The 5382-nt window shown below is 41.0% G+C and overlaps 1 non-coding gene across 1 annotated transcript; it reads left to right on the top strand.

Annotated features, from left to right (window-relative positions):
* The first annotated feature begins 1056 nt into the window (after nucleotides 1–1056).
* LOC148568238 (small nucleolar RNA R71) lies at nucleotides 1057–1164 on the top strand. The gene has a single exon (XR_015881657.1). It is a non-coding gene; the product is annotated as a small nucleolar RNA R71 (small nucleolar RNA).
* Nucleotides 1165–5382: the final 4218 nt, after the last annotated feature.

Raw genomic sequence — 5382 nt, 5'->3', positions numbered from 1 at the left:
GGGAGGTTCATCTCCTCAAGTCTCATTACCAAATAAATTGGCATTCAGCTTCATGATTGCACCAAGGAACTTGGCAACTTGCTCTTCAGTAACATCTTCGTTCTCTTCAGAAGAAGAATACTCTTCAGAGCTCATGAATGTCATAAGGAGGTTCAATGGAATCTCTATGGTCTCTAGATGAGTCTTAGATTCCTTTGGTTCCTCAGAGGGAAACTCCTTATTGATCACTGGACGACCCAGGAGGTCTTCCTCACTGGGATTCACGTCCTCCCCCTCCTCCTTGGATTCGGCCATGATGGTCAATTCAATGGCCTTGCACTCTCTTTTTGGATTTTCTTCTGTATTGCTTGGGAGATTACTAGGAGGGATTTCAGTGATCCTTTTACTCAGCTGGCCCACTTGTGCCTCCAAATTTCTAATGGAGGACCTTGTTTCATTCATGAAACTCAGAGTGGCCTTAGATAGATCAGAGACTAAGGTTGCTAAATCAGAGGTATTTTATTCAGAGTTCTCTGTCTGTTGCTGAGTGGATGATGGAAAAGGCTTGCTATTGCTAAACATGTTTCTTTCACCATTATTAAAGCCTTGTTGAGGCTTTTGTTGATCCTTCCATGAGAGATTTGGGTGATTTCTCCATGAGGGATTATAAGTGTTCCCATAGGGTTCACCCATGTAATTTACCTTTGCTATTGCAGGGTTCTCAGGATCATAAGCTTCTTCTTCAGAAGATGCCTCTTGAGTACTGTTGGATGCAGCTTGCATTCCATTTAGACTCTGAGAAATCATATTGACTTGCTGAGTCAATATTTTATTTTGAGCCAATATGGCATTCAGAGTATCAATTTCAAGAACTCCCTTCCTCATAGGCGTCCCATTATTCACAGGATTCCTTTCAGAAGTGTACATGAACTGGTTATTAGCAACCATGTCAATGAGTTCTTGAGCTTCTACAGGCGTTTTCTTTAGGTGAATGGATCCACCTGCAGAAGTATCCAATGACATCTTAGCTAATTCAGACAGACCATCATAGAATATATCCAGGATGGTCCATTCTAAAAGCATGTCAGAAGGACACTTTTTGGTCAGTTCCTTGTATCTCTCCCAAGCTTCATAGAGGGATTCACCTTCTTTCTGTCTGAAAGTTTGAACATCCACTCTAAGCTTACTCAGATTTTGAGGAGGAAAGAACTTGGCTAAGAAAGCCTTGACCAGCTTATCCCAAGAGTTCAGGCTATCCTTAGTGGTTCGTCCGAACACTAGGCAGGCCGAGCTTAAGTACTTTCGAGTGAGTTAACACTGAAGAGGAAGAGCTTTACGTCGGCCGATAAGTCAAACACCGCGGCGGGAATACCTGCACAAGATACTCCGACGCTCAAGTCAGTAATGATTCTCAGTGAGTGAGTTAAGAGTAAAGAGTAGAAGAGTGAGAGTGATAGAACCTGAGACCTAACCGAGGATATTAGCTCGGTTTTATAGGAGTTGTTTTTACCCGTTGCTGGATAAGTCCTAGTTTGTAGGTTGGTTATAATATTCAGTTTTGGTGATTAAGTTTGTTTGAGCACGTTTCCTATTTCTTCGAATGGGTGAGGCCGAGCTTATCTGCCTTCATGCCGAGCTTATCGGGAGCTGACGTGAGGCCGATCTTAGCTGCTCACGTGCCGAGTTTCTCGGGCGGCCGAGGTTTGAGGTAACGTATCATAGCCCCCAAGCTTGCCTTGGTTTGGACAGGACTAAGGCGAGCTTTCGAAATGATATCGCAAGCCTCAGTCGCGGAGTTGTTGTCATGTACATTCCTTACATCTGTTTATATAGGCGTTTGAGGTTGCTTAGTTGGAGTTAGTTTCGGGATTCTCCGGGTTTGCCGAAGTTATCCATAAGGATAACGTTTGACTTGTTCGTTGTGGTTCCGAGCTTTACATAGCTCGTCCGGATTTTGCGGGTTGTTATTATTTGATTTTGTTTTGTGCTGAGGTACACGTTTGTTATGATAGCCGAGGTATACGTTATGTACCATGAGGCATGGATACGGTCCGAGAATCTCGCAGAGAATCATTTTGTGACTTCTTTGAAAAGGTCTTTTTAGGGTTCTCAACAAGTAACCGTTCTCTTTTTGAATTTGCTGCACATGGCCGAGTTATAGCACATGCGGCCGACTTATACGGATGGATCACGAACTACTCTGCTTTGAATTTTCAAGTGGCCGATCTATAGCTTACGTGGCCAACTTATAAGGATAGATTAGACCTAATCTCCGAATTATAGTTTGTATTCGCCGAGTTATAGTGACCAGATCATAGCCTCCAAGCTTGACCTGTTTATTTTTAAGAGAAGCAGGTTGAGCTTTTGAGGTATAACTCGGCAGGATATAGAAGAGATGCGGTTGTGTTATAATTCGAAGATATGAGGATTAGCCCCCAAGATCAACCTGATAATCTTGAAAATAAAATTTGACAAGTTTGTCATGGGAAAATGGGTTGCTTATTTCAATATATTTTTGAACAAGCTTATAGATGATTGTTTGTTGGAATGGCGCCGACTTATAGGTGTCGGTTTGCTTTGATTGATTCAAACTTATAATCATCAGTTTGTTTGGAGTGATTCCGACTTATAGGTGTCGGTTTGTTTGGATTGATTCCAACTTATAGGTGTTGGCTTGTTGTATTGACTCCGACTTATGGTTGCTGATTTGTTAGATTGGTTCCGACTTATAACTGTCGGTTTGTTTTTGTATGCCGACTTTAATATTAGTTTGCCATAATATGTGTAGAGCGTAAACAATAGCTGAACTAAAGGCATAGATAAAAATAAAGAATGATGAAGTTAAAAATAATATACTCTTTATTGAGAATTACCCTCTTAATATAAAAGATATAGGATGAAAGTGCCTCATTAAAAAGCTTTCCAAGCAAAATCCGATGTAGGAAAAAGTCGTGTGAGTGGAAAAAAGAGTACATCTTCGAGCCATAGTTCTTTGCCTAGTAGTGCTTGAAGGGTATAAGTCTCTTGCCGATCAATTTATTGATTCACAAAGATCCTCCTGGTCATCTTCTTTTGATTGAGTTGGTTTATTGATCCGCTGAGCTTGTCTAAGCTCTTCTATTTCCATCTGGCCCGTGGCCCTCTCTCTAAACTCCTCAAGTGACTTTGGTTTGGTTATTGCAATTGTTTCTCGAAATTTTCTGGGTCGGAGGCCGGTCTTGATTGCATGTAAGTGGACTGCGGGGTCTAAGTCTGGAATCTCCATAGTGGCTTCGGCAAATCGGGTCATGTAGTCTTTTAGACCTTCGTGTTGTCTTTGTTTGATTGTGCCGAGGTAGTCCGATCCGTGAACGTATATCCTTGATGATGCGAAATAGTCGATAAAAGATCTCGCCAATTCTTCAAAGTAGGAAATCGAACCTGCAGATAGTTTAGAAAACCACAATAATGCAGCACCATCAAGATAAGTAGGAAAAGCCCGGCAAAGCACAGGCTCATTGTTAGCGCCGTTAAAGAACATCATGGATTGGAACTTTTTGATGTGAGCTCGGGGATCACCGAACCCCTTGTACGGTTCCAGCGCTGTAGGTAATACAAAATTTTTCGGCATCTGGAACTTGGTGATTTCGTCGGAGAAAGGGTTGTCGAGGGTAAGCTTCTCCTTTTGCGGAGTGATGTTTAAGGGATCTGTGTTGCCTTGAGTCGAGCTTTTGGAGCTTTCTCCATTGTTCTGCATTGATAGCTCGGCTATTCTCCGCACTTCTGCCTGAAGTTCAGCGATTTGGGCTAGAAGCTCAGCTTGTGTGAGTTGTGGACTTTCTTTGTCAGCAATGTTCGAGGATTGAGAATCCTGCAAAAAAGAGCAAAAGACTAAAAAAAGGAAAAAGTGGGGTTAGATGTATTTCGGCCCCACGGTGGGCACCAAGTGGTTCGTCCGAACACTAGGGAGGCCGAGCTTAAGTGCTTCTGAGTGAGTTAACACCGAAGAGGAAGAGCTTTACGTCGGCCGATAAGTCAAACACCGCGGCGGGAATACCTGCACAAGATACTCCGACGCTCAAGTCAGTAATGATTCTCAGTGAGGGAGTTAAGAGTAAAGAGTAGAAGAGTGAGAGTGATAGAACCTGAGACCTAACCAAGGATATTAGCTCGGTTTTATAGGAGTTATTTTTACCCGTTGCTGGATAAGTCCTAGTTTGTAGGTTGGTTATAATATTCAGTTTTGGTGATTCAGTTTGTTTGAGCACGTTTCCTATTTTTTCGAATGGGTGAGGCCGAGCTTATCTGCCTTCGTGCCGAGCTTATCGGGAGCTGACGTGAGGCCGATCTTAGCTGCTCACGTGCCGAGTTTCTCGGGCGGCCGAGGTTTGAGGTAACGTATCACTTAGTTTGAGAGTCTAATCATATTCTAGCTCTGTCTCTCACAGCAAAAGGGAAAAGCATGAGCTTGTAGACTTCAGGATCTACTCCAGTAGTCTTAACAGTATCACAGACCTGCAAGAATTCAGTTAAGAACTGAAAAGGATCTTCAGATGGAAGTCCATGAAACTTGCAGTTCTGCTGCATCAGAGAAACTAATTGAGGTTTCAGCTCAAAGTTGTTTGCTCCAATGGTAGGGATGGAGATGCTTCTTCCATGTAAATTGGAATTAGGTGCGGTAAAGTCACCAAGCATCCTCCTTGCATTATTATTATTTTCGGCTGCCATCTCCTCTTCCTGTTTCGAAAATTCCTGTAAGGTTATCTCTGGATTGTTGTATTTTAGCTTCTCATAGTTTCCTCTTCAGAGTCCTTTCAGGTTCAGGGTCTGCTTCAACAAGAATGTTCTTGTCCTTGCTCCTGCTCATATGAAAAAGAGGGAACAGAAAAATAATAATAATAGGGATCCTTTTTACCCAGGTATAGAGGTTCTCCTGTGTGAGTAGAAGAAGAAAAGAATGTAATGTAAAGAAGGGAAGAAGAGAAAATTCGAACACAGATGGAAGAGGGGGTTCGAATTTGGGTGAGATGAAGTGTTAGTAGATGAATAAATAAATAGAAGGAGATGAGGGAGACAAGTTTTCGAAAATAATTTTTGAAAAAGAGTTAGTGATTTTCGAAAATTAAAGGGGGAATAAAATTAAAATCAAAATTTGAAACAATTAGTTAATTAAAAGAATTTTGAAAAAGGAGGGAGATAATTTTCGAAAATTAGAGAGGGAAAATTAGTTAGGTGGTTTTGAAAAAGATAAGAAATAAATAAAAAGTTAGTTAGTTAGTTGAAAAAGATTTGAAAATCAATTTTGAAAAGATAAGAAGATAAGAAGTTAGAAAAGATATTTGAAAAAGATATGATATGAAAAGGTATGATTAAAATGATATGATTTTGAAAAAGGTAAGATAAAAAAATAATTTTGAAAAGATA

Source organism: Arachis ipaensis, chromosome B4 (assembly GCF_059453495.1).
Source record: "Arachis ipaensis isolate K30076 ecotype BB chromosome B4, ASM5945349v1, whole genome shotgun sequence".
In the NCBI taxonomy this organism is placed as follows: domain Eukaryota; kingdom Viridiplantae; phylum Streptophyta; class Magnoliopsida; order Fabales; family Fabaceae; genus Arachis; species Arachis ipaensis.
The sequence above is the reverse complement of the archived record's forward strand: the minus strand, read 5'-3'. Positions and strand labels throughout refer to the sequence as shown.